General features: G+C 40.6%; 1 long non-coding RNA gene across 5 annotated transcripts; it reads right to left on the reverse strand.

Moving 5' to 3' along the window:
- Positions 1–5,916: 5,916 nt before the first annotated feature.
- Positions 5,917–11,104, reverse strand: LOC103650188 (uncharacterized). Of its 5 annotated transcripts, none has more exons than XR_563973.4 (7): positions 10,885–11,104; positions 9,909–10,050; positions 9,355–9,615; positions 9,123–9,208; positions 7,234–7,503; positions 6,663–6,767; positions 5,917–6,572 (listed from the first exon to the last, which is right to left on the reverse strand). It is a non-coding gene; the product is annotated as an uncharacterized lncRNA (long non-coding RNA). The 5 variants fall into 5 exon arrangements; XR_004857158.1 differs by having other exon boundaries at positions 7,234–7,531; positions 10,885–11,049; XR_563976.4 differs by lacking the exon at positions 9,909–10,050 and having other exon boundaries at positions 10,885–11,051.
- Between the last annotated feature and the right edge of the window lie 4,840 nt (positions 11,105–15,944).

The raw sequence follows: 15,944 nt of genomic DNA on the forward strand, positions 1-15,944 counted from the left end.
GTGGGCATGCAGGGCCTAGTGAGGCCCCTCTCCTAATAAAGATATTTTTTGTTATTTTTAAAACACATTTTATATTTCCTGGAAAAGATTTTAACTGACGTTTTTATGACTTCAGCCGCTAGTGAAAAATAATTTCTACTCGCGGTTTTCTTAGCCCGACCGCAAGTGAAAATCGATTTCAACTAGTAGTTCTAAGTTACCCGCATGTACAAATAATTTTTTCTAATAGCTCTAGCACCGACGGTTCTAAAAAACGTAAGTACAAATGTGTTCACAACCGACTATATAGAGCTTCTCTGTACTAGTGTTAGAAAATAAATAATGTTATTAGGAAATAAATGGTTGGAGATTAAGTGAAAATGAGGATAGGGCTCGAGTATATGGGGTACTATATTGAGAACCCGAGAGACCGAGCCCTATAATCGTTGATAAAATTTTATAAAATAGGGTCGTTGTTGGAATAGTGTTTTATGATTTTAAACCCTATATTTAAAATAGTACCATGTTTAGAGCCTCTCTTGGATATGCTCTAAAGAGCATTAATTAGTACGATTAATGACTATATTACCCATATTATTTAGTGGTTGCCTGCTGCAAGGAAAAAGAGGAGAGGGCAAGTGAGGTGAAAATCCTAATTTAGTCCTTTTTAGTCACCCCATGGTAACTAAAGAACTAAAGTTTAGTCATCCCATTTTAGTCAGCCTATTTACTTCTTTAAAGACTAAAAGTGACTACACCCCAAATTAAACGGGCCCTAAAGCTTACCACAATGTAGGTTCGTTGAACCAGTTGACTTCTCCTCTTGAGCATTTTTCAGAGGACACACATAAAGTTAGCCGTGACAACAACTTGTTCAACAACCATACAACTAGCAGTGTCCTGAGTCCTAGAACACGAAGTTGCTCGGCCCAATGGAAAAGCGATAGGCTACCACACTTGTTCGGTTAGAGGTGGATTGACAGATATTATAGACAAATAAATCATCTTCTATTCAAATTTGTATAGAAGGAGATTTAATCGAAGAAGCCCTAAAGGATAAAGATACGCCATGGTTGTGGTTCATGAAGGGCCAGTTTGGTAATACAGTTTTGAAATACTATAGTTTTGAAATACCATAGTTTACAATTGCACATGACACAAATAATACAATATTACCTTGCAGTAGTAAAATCACAATATTGTTTAAAACCGAGATGTGTTTGGTTCCATTAGAAAACCAAAGTATTTCAGAGAGAACACAAGAAAACTGAGGTCTTTAGTGGAGTTTCGAAAACTCCAAAAATAACACGGTTTTAGATAAACCATGGTATTTAAATTTTTTTTACCTGTACCAACCAAACATCTTTTGGCTTTCAATACCACAGTACCATTAAATACCATAGTATTGCCTCAAAACTACAAAAATACCAAGCTTCCAAACATGGCTAAAGTGTTATTTAAGAAACTAGGGGTGTTAATGCTAGACAGTTTTGTGTGCGAATAATCCGCCGATTTTGAGTTTTTATATGGCTCCTCGAAAGGCCCATCAATAAGAACAAGATGGATGCAATCAAGGTTCTCAGGGAGACTAGAACCAAAACAAAGTTGATAAAAAAAACCAAACCAAAGAACCGTTGTAGCAAGCTCTAGACCTTGGTCAAGGCCGCTTCGTTTAGAGTTGAGGCAGTCATAGAATGGACACTTTCACGCAGCAAACCGTAAACCAAATCGAGCCGAATTATTGGTCTATTTGGTTTTTGGTGCCGAGTTTGGTTCTGGGGTTTTTCAAATTCGGTGCTCGACTTACGCCGCTTCGGTTTTCTAAGCAAATCAAACCGAGAATCTTATAAACCAAAGTGAAACCACACCCACTTGCCCATCCCCAACGCAGTCCAAATCGATCGGATGTTATGCGTTGAAAACCGAATAAACCGCATCGAATTTCTGGTTTACACGGGACGATGTCCGGTGTGAGGTTTACTACGTGTGTGGTAGTGATATGTGGGACATTGTTCAATTGTAGTTATTGTTAGCTATGTTGTTGTCTATCGCTTTGAGTTATGTTTGTTGTGGACAAGACTAGATCGGTTTGTTGTCATTGTTGTCTTCGGCTTTTATCGTGCTGCTACCTGGTGTCATACCCAGATTTAAGGGCCAAACCCGAGCGTGAATCGAATGTGTGCTAGTATCAACTCTCAAACATATGATGACTCATGGTACAGAATGAATGTCACATCTTTACTATATAAGGGAGTTCTATACAATATAGTTATAATTAAAATATTTTTAAGTCCATGTCTTATTTCATAAAACATAAACCAAACCTTTTTGAAAAGAGTGTCTTTACATTAGAGCCCTCGCTTGTGATGTATTTGAAAAGCAAATGCTCTTTTTGTTATGCTTTCTTTTTAGCTTGTTTGAGGTGATTGTTGTATGTTATTGAGTGGTGTATGTTCTTGTTTGTTTTTATGTTATTCAGTGGTTGATCTAGTAGTTGAGAATCAGGATCTATTTCGTGGAAGAATTTCAAGTTATCTTTAAGCAAGGCAAGTGAATTTCTCCCTATGCATTTTTCTGTCTGATCCCATACAATACATTTAATAAAGTTTACTTCTGGATATGTGCATAATTTGATGGGTTTTCCTAAATAGGATTACCTAGAAATATTATCCTTATTCCTTGATTAACTTGGGATTGATACTATGATGAGTAGCTTTGCTATTACTAAAACTTTAACTATATGACGTCACTCCTTGTGAATGATATTAATGTTTCGGAAGTTTATATTCTTTTTGTTAATCCGATGATTAAACAAGACCATATTATGTTAAATGGAACATATGGAGTGACCACCCAGGAAAACAGTGCAACCACGAGTTCTATCATGGCTCTGGCTTTGGTAATTAGCTTTATATGCTTAGTGCTTAGCAACCTTTCCTGAAATATGGGCAAGAGGGGGACAGCAGTGGTGACAGCTCACGTTAACATGGGCGTATTCTTGGCTAAGGTACCTCACCTAGAGGCTCACCACACTGGCCTAGAAACCTTAGCACGTTGTTTTGTATTAAGTGTATTTTGTGAAAGCCTCATAGTGGATCCCTAGACATTCACCTCGGTAGTGAATACGGGGCCGATCAACCCAGGCTAGATGGGATACATGGCTTGTGGGTAAAGTTGTACCACCTCCGTAGAGTGTAAAACTGATATATCAGCCGTGCTCACGGTTAAGAGCAGCCTGGACCCTCATATGATAATTGAACTTGAAGATGGAAATAACTCATGATCAGTTTTGTTTAAGCGGTATGCTTAAGTGGTTCGCTCAAGTGGATTGAACTTATGTTGTTGATTACTTATGTTGATGAATATTGCTTATGCTTAATATGCACTATAGGAAACACCTAAATTTTCGTGGGCCAAAAACCCACGAAAATAAGCCTAAACCGACGAAAATAGCCGCCGAAAATAAGTTCGACGAAAATAGGCAACTATTTCCGTCGGTACCGACGAAAAATACCTATTTTCGTCGGCTTTCCCAAGGCCGACGAAAATAGTTGGTCGACTGACTATTTTCGTGGGCCCGGTGGTGGCCGACGAAAATACGAGCCCAGGCTATTTTCGTCGGCCAGGTGGTGGCCGACAAAAATACGAGCCCGGGCTATTTTCGTCGGCCACCGACGAAAATATGTTCCCAGGATATTTTCGTCAGCCACCACCGAGGCCGACGAAAATTGATGGTTCCCCCCCCAAAATAGATTTTTTTGCACCTTTTATTAATTCACAATAAAATACACAATATCACAATACACATATACAGATTCACAAGCAAAATACACAATTCACAAAACACATTCACATATACATAAATAGTCCATAGTCCATTCGAATAAGTCCAGAGTCCATAAGCCCATTGTCCATTCAAATACACAATTCACAAAACACACTCACTACTCACTACTCACTCCTCACTCCGGCGGGCTGTGGGAGTTTTGGCCACTCCCTCCTCCGCCACCAGGAAGGTGGCCACTCCCTCCAGAACCATGGACGAGGAAGTCTTGGACGTTGACAGCACCCTCCGATCCATGAGCATGTGACGCTGAACCCTGCAATTCATCAATCGTTCAAATAAGGTTGTATTTTGCGATCCCTATACCTATACATTGTTGTGTTTGGTCAATATTTGCATAAAACTAAACATGGAACGTCACCTGTGATCCATGGTGAGGAGGAGGTTGTGCATGCATCCACGGGTACTGTTGTGCTGGCCACCCCAGAGGTGGTGGCACCCACCCCGTCGGTGGCGGTGCCATCCACGCTTGAAATGGCTAAGAGCCCGCCAGTGGCTGGGAGACCGGTGGCACCCATCCCGGGACTGGCTGCGATCTTTGGGGTGGTGGAGGCGTCCAAGTGCCTGGAGGTGCCTGCGTCCACCCAACACCGGTCCACTGTGGCTGCGACGCTGGAGCTTGTCCTGGCCACTGTCCCCATCTTTGTGCCTGCGAGCCATTTTTGATAATAAAAAAGAGTTGCTATGGAATTGAAGTGTTCAGATAGTGTTACCTGGGGAGGGTGAAAAGCGGGCAAGTTCATATCAGGGCCGAGTCTAGTAGTCATTTCCTGCAAATGGATGCAACGTTAGAATCGCAACATTATACTTTGAATTCAATGACGACACGTGATGAGATAGATGAATTACCTGAAAATAAGAAGCCATATATTGCGTCAGCTGCCCAACCTGCTCCTGCGCTGCTCGAGCCTGCTCCTGTGCTGCTCAAGTCTGCTCCTGTGCTGCCCGAGTCTCCTCCTCTAGCTGAGCCTCTCGAGCAGACCTGGAGGAGCGAGAACTCCCTCCCGAAGACGATGCCTTCCCTTGACCTATTGTCCTGTTATACTCCACAACGCTGGTGCCAAAGGCAAACCTGCATGATACACATAGTTGAGCCATTAAGTGGACACATTCTTGTTAATGGAGTCGTCGAATCAAACACAAACACCTCACCTGCCATGCTTTCTACCCCCACCACTGTGGTACAACGCTGAGGCATCTAAGTCTGAATGCATCCATTCGAAGTCAGGCCCATGGCGTTGAGTCATTTCCTCCCCATATGCATTCTGCAAAGAAAGTTAGAGTTGGAGTTAGACACAAAACATGCAATTTAATTCGTAAATACAAACTTGTTTACCATTTTCTCCCTTGCCGCCTCGCTGCATAGCACGTCAGGGTTCGCCGGATCAGGGCCACACTGACCACGGACGTAAACCTCCATAAAACTTGGAGCAACTCCACTTTCAGCTTCCTGCATGAAAAAGAAGAGTTAAACCATAGAATTTTCATAGATGTAACATACAAGTTTGATTTATATACTTACCATGCGGCGTGCGGTACCAAGGTGTCCATCGGCGCCGTACCTGTGCCCCGGTCCTTCAGTGCCACGGTTGGTACGGTGCTTCTGGGACTCTGCAATCCACTCTGGCGACGCCCATCTCACTACAACCTTTTAGGGCTTCTGTGACATTATGATTATGTCACTAACTAGTATTTATTTGTCACAAGTTGTATTTTGGTGACACCATTGTGACGAAAAGGACATCGTCACAAAAGGTGCGTGTTAAATAGCCTACAATGACGACCAACAAAAAATTGTCATAGATTTTATGACGCATACCATATTCGTCACTAAATCTATGACATTCTATTTCGTCATAAGTGCCTCTAAAAACGTCACAACTCGTACTGCCATGCATTGCCACATGGCTAATGGGAATGACGTGGCATGTGACATGGCAAAACATTTATGACGAAAACATTTGTCATAGATTTGATCACGTGGAAAGCCACGTGGCAGATGACGTGGCAATGCATTTGTGACAAAAAATTACATCATAAAATATGATGAAATGGCAAGTGATGTGGCGAAGCATTTATGATAGATACAATCGTCATCAGAAGGAAGATGTCATATAAATTCATATCGTCGTAGAATATTACACATCACAACCAAAATATCTTATGAATTTGTTTAACACAAATATTTCATCCAACAAAGAATCATATAACTTCAAAACATATATCTACAAATCCTTTTACATAAGATCCAAAGAAAATCCTATAACTTCAACTCAAGGAATTAAACATTAAGCTTAATTGAAAATAATCCTATAAATTCAAATCCAGAGCTATTGTAACTAGCTACTATAGCAACCATAAGGCTGCAGATCCTATAGTGGTCAAGTAGACTTGAGATGGAGGCACTTGGCCTCTATTGAAGCTTAACAGTTGACTAAGGAGATTGTTATTTTCTTCGGTCGACCTCTTCATACTATCAATGGTCTCCTGAGATGACTGCCTGAGCATTTAAGGTTTACACTTCTTCCCAAAGTCCATCTTTTTCTTGCTTCTTGGCCTCCAGTCGATCCTGAAGTTGTTGAACCTTTATAAAAACTATTGATGTTGAGCTTTTCTTGGAGACGGACTAAAGACCAAGATTGCATAAGAACACACTGGAGCCCAGTTGCACACTATAAACAACTTCTGTAGGATATTTCGGTTGTTGTCCATCTTGAACTGATGTTGCCACCATTTCTTCCATATCAACCTAATATAAAGGTTAAAGGTTATTCATCAGGATAGTATACCGCAAGTTGCAAGTTGTGAGTACGAACATGCAAGGAAAATAAGCACTTACAATAGCTTTCTGAACATTTTTGCTAAAACCTTTCTTTTTGCTGCAATGCATCTCCTTAAAAAGATCTATTGCACTAGGTTCAGCATCCTTATATTTGTCTTGCTTCTGAAATGATATAAAATGAGTCCGGTGAGAATGGAGATCTTGAAATAAGGTACATGGTGGATTTCGAAATAACAATTTAAAAAACATTTTAGATATGAATAGTGCCAAAGCATTTCAATGAAATAGTATGAAAGCATCCTTCAAGTAACACTAGTATGGTCACTCTTTATTATGTAAAGAAAATAAACAACGATGATTATAGAGAACATCAAGTTTCCTAAAATCTAATCATAACTTCTCAGAACAAAGTATTCTAGAGCACCATTTTGCAGAAAACAACTATGTGTGTTGATCATCATGTTTATTAAAATTCAGAAGTAATATCAAAAGTAGAACATTAGTTAAACACACATACTACACTCTAAAGAATAAAAAAAATCAAAAGAAGACTATACGAGAGAACTAAATTCTTGATAATTCTGTAAGCACACAGAATCAATGCATACAATCATGATAAGAAATGTACCTTCAAAGTACATGTAGACGTCATCCTTTCAGCACCATGGCTTGCGCTACCTCACAATGACAGCTGGCATCACCTTCTTCCTAAGGTTAGGCTTTCCATTCTCCATGGTCACCAACACAGGCAGAAGGACGCCTGTTAAGGCGCCCTTGATTCCCTTCACAGAAATGATGTAGAGGTTCTTGGCTCCAGTGTTACCAGCACAGTTCACAGTAGCTATCAATGGTAGACCTAATGACATCCAGAACTTGTTACCAGCAGTACCTCCATGCCCTGCAGTTCAAAACACACACACAAAAGTCTAATACATCATTATGAAGTGTAAACTATAGATAACAAGCAACATTTAAAGCACATTGATGTGAAATAAATTGTACACATTGCCAAAGTTTGTTTAAAGAGAGCCTAAGTAGGAGTAAATGACAAAATACAGAAACGCCTAGACCGAGAAATGTGACACGCTGCTCTTCACTTAAGATCAACTAGGTTAGCTCTTTACACATGAAAGAGGAAAACATCATGTGACAATTCGATTAACTCTTTACACATGAAACAGAACACTGGGGAGGATTGGTAGTAGGTAAACATTTAACAACAATATTGACTAAATGAAGTTACCACCAATCATCTAATAAATAGCATCATTTCATATAACTAAACACTAGACCATTAGGCGTGCTTTGCGCGCCCTGCAGTTTCAACCGTTTGTGATCGTCCTAAAAACTGTAGTTTAACCAAAACAGTAACTATCGCAGCACTTTCTCTTGTAATGGTGGGAAGCATAATGATAGCAAACAAAAAATGGAACACAGATAACATATAAGGGGGCATTTCAATTTGGGTCATGTGCCTACAGTAATGCACTTGGTAGCATGCACTGTTTTATAATTTGAAATTTACAGTAATGCACTTGGTTTCATGCACTGTTCAAAGGTAGGTCAATTAAGTTCTGTTAATTCATTCCAATCCAAAAACAAATACAGTGGGATGTCTTTTGTGAACTGATGCTTGTACAATACTCCAAATCTTAATTCATTCACAAAACCAATAATTTAATAAGCAGTATTATGACAGATATGGCGCTTGAGACTTTAAAGATCCCTTTCTAGATATCTCAGGAAGAAAAAATAATTGTACTAATTCAAAGTAGGCTTATGTTTTCATAATGCTATTACTCTACAAGTCCACAGGTTTGCATATCACTCACCAAGCAAAGCATTGAAGTGTACAAGCAGGAATAGAGTCTAGCAATTCAACGTAACAATATGATTCTGCAGGAAGTTGATTGTAACGGGTAAAGACTGAAGGAGGACAGCAAGGTGAGCTCGCTTAGATAGGAATTATACTAAAAGGCTTAAATAGTTAAACTGACTCTTCATGGGTTTGAATTGGTACATTAGGATCATTGAACTGTCAGATGGTAAGATCTCAAGATGATTTCTATGATACTATTGTCTACTTATTGATGCCATAACCAAGAATAAACTAGGCTCTCAATCCAAACATGCTATCAATATAGTAGCAAAGAAACAAAGATGACATCACAAAATAAGTCATTATGAACATGAATATATGACAACTTATAAGCAAAGGAAATTAACCAAAAGGAATATCCATACTACAAGATGATGGTCTTCGATTTGAAGCTTTTGATATAGCATTGAAATCTAAGCTGGTTTCAGAAACATATATTTCCATAGCAAAATGGTGAACCAAAACAAAACCCTAGTATGTATTCAGATTTCAGAATCTTAGTGAATCGAGAGAGAAAAGTCACACTATGGTTAGCTAAAAAGAACAGATTTTGGAGATGGTGATAAATAGATGTTACAACGTTAAATGGTCATTTGCTAATAAAATGCTTAGGTTTTGAGTGAAACAAGTATTTATACCTTCATAAACTTCGCTCCACCAAAATACTCCTCTTGTTTGAGGCGGACAGTCTTCACATATCTTGATACATATGTAGCTTTTCCATCTTTAATGTGCATGGCATGAATCATCCAATTAGACAAAATGAAGATGGTATCACATTTAGTACACCATGAATTATTAACACAACCTTTTGCTAGTTTAATAAAAAAAGTAACATGATATACTACATGAACATAGTTAAGTCAGTACATCTCAACATTGAAGTTCTGCTACGAGACTCCCTCATCAGCTTCTAATCTCCACAAACAGCCACTGCCATGGACTTGTACACCTCGACAGTAAATCCCTGGCCTTGGCGACCATCCCTCTAGCTCTAATGCAAACTTAGTAGCTTGAATAGGTGGCTCTGGCTTTTGTTCCCTTCAGTGATTTGGGTTGGAATCTTGATTCCCAGTCCTCTGCTTAACGATTCAAGTTGCCTGCCCATTCTATTTGACCTTGGTATGATTTCTGTTGTTTGTGGTCATGCCAAAAAATGTACATTATCTTACACAATTAGTGTCAAATATAAATAATTATAATTGTATAGACACAGACTGTTTTTATAAGAGTAATGTTGCATATAACTAAACATTAGTTGTGATAAAACATAATACAACATATGAATAATTGAGTTCAAAATGAAGTTTTACACAAATGGGGTAAGTATAGGTTCTCAATATATATTTGTGACTCGCCAAAATCATTCATGATATTATCCTAGTAATGATAGATATCGCAGTCCAAAAAGTTAAGATGCCTACTTGCCATGATTCCCAGTGTGGTTATCACCATCTTCCTGTATCTAGGAAGTAGGTTGTGCAATAGATATCGCCGTGTGTACTCCAACGGCAGTGAGCACCTTCTCCCTGTCGTCGGCGGAGAATTTGCCGAGCGAGGAGGCCGCTGAAGGCTCAGAGCGAGTCATTCGCGCAGCCACAGTGTAAGGCACCAGAAAATGTTACTGATCATACCATGGTAGCAGGCTAGCAGCTAGAAATGTTACTAATCATAGAAAATATCATACAAGTAACCTTATTAGCAGAAAATGTAGGGAACACTAGCCACACAAGCAACATATTAACTGATCATACCACAGCTAGAAATGTTACTGAATGGATTAACCAATAGTACTGGCCCCTTAGGCGGCTTTCAAAGCTACGCTAGTTGTATCTAATTATGTCCCTAATGAACACAATAATTGTGAATTCCAGTAGTGTTGAATGCTACTAGCTCATACTAGCAGGAGTAAATGACTATTGACTAGTATATAGCTATAGCAGCAAGGGGGCCAGAGGCAGTAATAAAATCAATCGTACCCCGGTCTCGAGTCGGCAAGCCTGAGCAGCATCAGGACACAACCATAACGAGCGTTCCTATGAGGCCGTAGGGGGAGGGAGCAGTGAAAGCTCGCACGGGCGCACCGGGTGGGTGGCCAGCCGCCAGCTCCAGGATCGGAAGCGATTGAGAGAAGCAAGCGCGAGTCATACGCGCGGCGCCGTGATGGTGAGGACGAGGCAGGCAATAGAGAAGAGGAGGAGGTGAGGCATGGAGAAGCGGACAAGGCGCGATGGCTACCGAACCGGCGGTGCAGTGGGCGGTCGTCGGCTATGGCTTGCGGCCTCCGGAGGTGTGGCGGGGGTGTCAAGGATTGAGGATTGGCCCAGCAAGATTGCGTGCTGCCTTTCAAGCCTAGATCCAGTGAGTGACGAACAAAGATGAACAGTTAAACAAAATTACCTTCGGATTTCTAGGATAGTCGTGTGGATCTCTTCCCTAGAGGCATCTCTAATGGAACTGCCGTGCGGAGGTCGTTGGATCTCGCAGCCGGCTAGTACGAGGTTGGGGAAGATGTTTGTGGGAACTGCCGTCCTAACATATCGGAGAAGGAAATAAATATCCCTTCCCATATATTAGTTTTTTGGCGGCATCGAATTTTTATTTTTGATACGCCATCTGCGGTCCAGGCGTCCGGTCCACCCCCACTGGCCACTATGACTTCAACACTAGGGGTGGGCATTTTAAAACCGAAACCCGAACCCGAACTCGAACCGAACCCGAATAGACCGAATTATAGGTCTATTCGGGTTTTCGGGTTCGGGTTCGGTTCCTATATGTGCTATATTTCGGGGTATGGGTTCGGGTTCGGTTCCTAACCTTTAAAACCCGAATAGACCCAATAACCCGAAATATAAAAAAGCTCTTAATATAAGATGATATTATTATATGATTTATGAACTTATTAGCTAAAAATTGTGATATCATCTTAAAGATAGTATATATATCTCAATATGCTATATTTTATAGTCACTTGTTGTAGTAATAATACTTCTAATTAATTATTAATTGTATATATTTTAACATAAGATAATAGTCTCTCTACTGTTCGAGTCTATTCGGTGGACCGAATAGACCGAACCGAAATTGTGGGTCTATTCGGGTTCGGTTCCTAAATTTGTTTTGAAAATTTCGGTTCTCATTTTTCATAACCCGAAATTTCAAAAACCCAAATAGATAGAACCGAATTACCCTAATAGACCGAATGCCCAGCCCTATTCAACACGGTAATTCCCCAGACCCAGCGACAACCTATGCCCAACAGGAAACAACAATACTCCTTCAGGCTTTGGCAGTTGAGCGATTCAGATTTCAGAGAATCAGAGAAGAACAAACAAAGATTTCAGAAGAACAGAACAGACTTCGTTCTAGTAGTATGTTATCTATCTTTACCTTATGACCAGTAGTAACTAATTAGTTACATATATGTTTTAGTGACCATTTCTAATGAATTAGTCTACGACCAGTAATAACAATCTGATAATTAGTTACTACGGCCGGTATGCAGTGGAGTCTTCCAAATCTAGCTTTTAAATTGTGGTCTGCTTGTGAGATGCTTGATTTATCATTTCATATGGAAGATGTCAACACCACGTGTTTATTTATAGTTGTTTATTGTAAATAATGACATATAACATTGTCTTCACCTTCAGACTTTGTTTGGGTGCTCTAGTATTTATCTCAATACGCATGGATTGAGCATGTGTATTGAGATAAATACTAGAGTAACCAAACAAAGCCTCAGTTGGGCGCCAACAGCAACAAAAGAAAGTGCAGTGGGACTACTTCCACCCTGGCCAAAAAGATGAAATTGCACGAAGCTAAAAATAAGAAGCTCATCAACTATGTTGATGTCCTGTGGTGCCGAGGAGCACCGGCGAGTGGGCAGCACGGTGTGTCTCGATTGCATGTGAAGGATTACCGGCTCTTGCAAGCTCGAGAGCTAGGCGAAGGTAGATTGAAGTTTCACACACCCGGAGATTGAATCCACGTGCCCTTTATGGTTAGGTTGTTCACGAAAGATAAGATCGGATCGCTTTATCTGGGGATTCTGATATTTGGACGGCTAAACAGCTTGGACTTGTAATGATACAAATGCCTTTAAGTTTCGTGGTCCAATGAAATAGATTCACAAATTTAACATATAAAGCATGAACTTGTTTACAGTGTAGCGATCGAAGCCTTTGCTCTTGTCTGCACGTCATGGGTTCAAGTTCCAACTTTGTTCTTCAAAATACTTATTGTTCTCTAGTTTATTTTTAAACTAAACCACGACAAATAAAAAAGAACGGAGGGAGTACTAAATAATATTTAGTTTTTTGCATTTTGAAAAGATGACATTTTTATCAAATAATATTTATCTCTATGGTTTAACCGACAACCCAATTTTACTACAACGAAGGACGTAAGTTTTTGTGATCTCCAACAAAGAAAGGTCAAACATGGTTTCAACAAGAAACATATATCATTTCTTTTAAAAACTATATCAAATATTTATGATGAACATGTATCTTCATGCAATGTCATCACGTATGATGTACATCAATTTATGATGATTCCCTCATGTGACACATTCATATTGTCATAACATATCGTCATAAACATGATGACACACCAAGTTATGACGTTTTTTATGACGTGGCTTAACTTTTTGTCACTAAATTGTTTAGGTTCCAAGAAATCGTCATAAACATAGTCATCTACTGACAAATTTTACTATTGTCATTAAGCATTTGTCACAGAAGGCCTAAATGGTTGTAGTGTCTCTTAGCCAACCACCTCCAGGCTTCCATGTCCTTCGCCAGCCAATCCACAACGCTCTCCAGGTACTGCTCCTCTGTGAGGTAGATCTCATTGGCCCCTAATGCTTTGTTCATTTTCTGCCCCTTTATCTTCTTGTAGTAGTAGTTGACGGTCGCGATGCGAGCATTGTACATGGCATCCTTGATTACCTTATCAGCGCACTTCCGAAAGTGCCTCTTCACACGTGCCCACTGAGCCTGATCCTCCTCGATCTCATTCGGTAATTGGAACCTCCCCTACATATCAATGGAGAAGTTAAGTTAAAGTAATATTAGAAGAAGCAATAATTCAGTGAATTGCTTATATACGAAAGTAAACTCACCCAGAACTCGTCCCACACAGCCACCTGACAAGTCCTTCATTTTTGTTCCGAACTTCCCCCTCCGCTACTGCTTTCCCCTGGCTCCCCTGGCTGGACATAGTCCTTTAGACCCCAGTCGACCCACTGCATAGCCGCGAACCTCTCGCCATTGAGCTCCACCATGCCAGGGTAGTAGAAGCGACAGAGGCTACCCAACACCGCGTTCACCTTGGGACGTCTGCTTGTACCGTCCCAATTCAAGTCTTCCCATGACCTACAAACATTAATAAAACAAGTAAACCAGTGCAATCACGTTCACATTAAAAAAATTAACACAACAGAAATAAGCCCCACCATTCTCCATGCGGCCGGATGAGCCTCCTCTCGGCAGGTCTCAGACCAAGCGCATTGCTCTTTTTATACCTAAGTATACAAGTAAATTCAATATGATGAAATGATTAAAAAATAATATCAATTAAACTAATATGCATAATAATACCTGAAGGACGTAGAACCATCTGACGCGTCGCCCGCGCTGCCTGCCCCCATAGGGTCAACCTCCTCATCCTGCTCACCCTCCTCATCCTGCTCACCCTCGTCACCCTGCATATGAGCATCCTGCTGAGGAGCCTTCTGCTCACCCTCCTCACCCTGCACTTCGTCTAGACAGTCAAGAAGTTGCTGCTGCCTCTGTCGGCTCTGTGAGGTGCCCTGAAAAAGCCCACTGCCCGAGCTGTCCTCGCTGGCCGCGCTGCCCCCACTCCTCCTCGATCTCCTATGCTTGAACATGTTCAACTGTAGATAAATTAATGTCAAACCACAATATATGAAACAAATAATATGAAAATTAATAATATGAAAATTGGAATACATAGCTTAATTGATTAACTAAAAGAAACATACTAATCAAAAGTCATCTGCATCCGATGATGCTTCTTCGGCTCGTTGTTTATTCATACGCTCTTGATTTCGTTGGATCCTTACTGATCTTCTAACGACGACAGGTCGTTTGCGCTTTGACCTAGGTTCTTCAATTAAGTCGCTTGAATTGCAACAGAGATTTTCAAGGCCTTCTCCATTGGTCACATGGAATCGGTGAGCTATGTCTTGATTCGACGCCGCTTCTGGTTGAAAAACAGCATCATCGTTGTCCCTGCTCGTACTCACGTAGTCAGCACTCTCTTGAGCGACGACTTGTGGGTTGACTTTGATTGCAACCCACCAAGCCCTAAGGCTTGGGTGAGGATATGGCAGGTAGTACACCTGTTTTGCCTGATTTGCAAGGACAACATCGCTCATACTGCTCGGAATCCTAGAGCTATGCTTCACCTCGACATTACCATACTTGTTGACCCGAGTCCCACTATGAGCATCAAACCAGTCGCACTCGAAAAACACGACTTTAAGTTCTTTGGGGCCATCGAAAATCAACTCTACAATGTTTTGAAGAACACTGTAATAGTCCACTACTTTGTCATCGTCAACATATGAACTTGCCAACACACCACTATTGGTGGTGGCTGCCAATGGTCGATTTTTCTGCAATTTCGCGGTTCGGAAGCGATATCCATTTACATCATAGCGAGTATAGTTCTGGACAGACACAGAGGTATGTGTCATTTGCTGCAAGTCCGGGTGCACAGAGTTTTTGGAAACCTATACAAGGAATTAGTATATGCATTATATCTTCCAAGTCCAAAATTCAAAGATTAAGTATGGACAATGAGAGAACGACAATTACTAACATAATTACGAAACCACAGCACGAAGTTTGGTCCACCTTTCAACCCATCACGTCGAAGATTTTCTAATTGGATGGCCGTAGGTTTACTAGTAGATTTCCAACATTCTTCATCAAACATGCTGGACATATTAGAAACATGGAGATTACACACTATAGAAATTATGAGATGAGAAAATGGACGTAACTATGAGGAAAACTTACTCGAACGCCTCCTGTGTGCTGTCAATATTGCTATACATATATAGCATTAGCGTGTTCAAATCTGATCCTTCAATGTGACGTACACTCCCTTTTCCAACTGCTTTACCCGGATTCGCAAAAATTTGAAGGGTGCTTTGGGGCTATTCATTTTCGACATGAAGTCGCACTGAAGGAGCAAACACATTGTTCGCTCGAGCGAAATACTTGGTTGAGAATTGAGATATCTCCTTAAGGGCAAAAGCCTCAGCAATACACCCTTCGACTCTAGCCTTGTTGCGAACAGACGCCCTGAGCTTTTTCAACGCCCTTTCTATAGGATACATCCACCTGAATTGCACTGGTCCACCTACCAAAGCTTCCCAAGGCAAATGCACAATTAGATGTTGCATCACATTGAAGAATCCTGGCGGGAAA

The sequence above is a fragment of the Zea mays genome, chromosome 3 (genome assembly GCF_902167145.1).
Source record: "Zea mays cultivar B73 chromosome 3, Zm-B73-REFERENCE-NAM-5.0, whole genome shotgun sequence".
NCBI lineage: Eukaryota > Viridiplantae > Streptophyta > Magnoliopsida > Poales > Poaceae > Zea > Zea mays.